This window comes from Dromiciops gliroides, chromosome 1, assembly GCF_019393635.1.
Source record: "Dromiciops gliroides isolate mDroGli1 chromosome 1, mDroGli1.pri, whole genome shotgun sequence".
Classification (NCBI taxonomy): domain Eukaryota; kingdom Metazoa; phylum Chordata; class Mammalia; order Microbiotheria; family Microbiotheriidae; genus Dromiciops; species Dromiciops gliroides.
The window spans coordinates 581,729,601-581,730,996 of record NC_057861.1 but is presented as its reverse complement, the minus strand read 5'-3'; the positions used below and the strand labels follow the sequence as shown (position 1 = coordinate 581,730,996).

The 1,396-nt window shown below is 38.6% G+C and overlaps 1 pseudogene; it reads right to left on the bottom strand.

Moving 5' to 3' along the window:
* Positions 1-235: 235 nt before the first annotated feature.
* LOC122736769 lies at positions 236-886 on the bottom strand (annotated as a pseudogene).
* Between the last annotated feature and the right edge of the window lie 510 nt (positions 887-1,396).

Below are 1,396 nucleotides of genomic sequence, written 5' to 3'. Positions count from 1 at the left end.
AATGTTAAAGACCAAGTGCTGTCAGTGAAAAAAAAAATGTGGTAATAAGAGAAGAGAGACATATGGCTGTAATGCTTAACAATGACTGTCATGTAATCTCTTCCCTTCTTTATTTTCTATAGGTAGAATAAATACTTCTCTTTTGCCCTGAAATTTTTTTCCAGACAAATTCTTTTCCAGGAGCCATGTTTTTGTTTTTACTTTTATTTTTTTTTCAAGAAATAGTAAACAAAGTTTAATATAGTCTCATGCACCCTGAGGGAGGTGGTGCCCGATTTGGAGGAGTAATTGCTATATCCAAATAATCTCCTATTTGGAACTTCTGAGACTGTAGGTTCATGGAGTCATCAGTTCTCTTTATGTCAGACATTGTACTGCCAATCTCTTTCACAGGTCTTTTAAGATCCATAAAAACAATAGAATTGAAGTGCGTACCCTTCTTTTGAGCTTCTGGGTAGACCTCTTTTACTAAACTAGTAAATTCTTTCAAGGTTGCATCCATCCAGGTGTAGATCTGCAGCTAGCTCTAAGGCACGTTTCCTTGGGAGATCTCTTCCACTCCGTGGTGTCAGCCATTATTGGTAGTGAAGACCCTCAGGAGCAGCGGGTACATCTTTTCCTGGTCAATGGGCTTCTCTGGTTCCTTCTTTTTTTTTTTTTTTAATGGTGGGGCAATGAGGGTTAAATGACTTGCCCAGGGTCACACAGCTAGTGTCAAGTGTCTGAGGCCAGATTTGAACTCAGGTCCTCCTGAATCCAGGGCCAGTGTGTTATCCACTTCTCCACCTAGCTGCCCCCTCTGGTTCCTTCTTAATTTCCTCCTGAGTGATGCGGGACTCCACTGCCATCTTCCTCCTACATGACCTCCAACCCCAGCCATGAGCATAAATGAATGAAGTCTCTCTGTTTACTGAAAAGTTCCCTTTTGTTATATTGAATTCAATATTACTTTTGTAGACATTTGGAATTTTTCCAGGAACTATTTGGTTATGATCATGTCATCTGTTGACAAACATAACACGCGATTGTCCATACAATTAATATGCCCTCTGAAGGGGGCAGGATGGTTCTTGGGCGTTGGGGAATGTGAGCATATAGTCCTGGAAAGACAATAAATGGTCTTGCTAGTGATTTCCTGGGGTTAGTTAGTTGCTCTTGGAGGAAAAAATGATTTTTTTTCTTTTATATGTCAAATGGCTCTATCAGTTAATAAATACAGTTTCCTAACAAAGCCTTCAACCATTTGACAGGTATATTTCAAGTCTAATGTCTAGAATTGAGCCTGTTAATATATAATTATTTTTCCCTTAAAGTAATTTATTATACATTTTGATAAAATTCACTCCCTCAAGAATTTCAAACCACTTAACTCATTCCGCTTGTGAATATTTCTGCA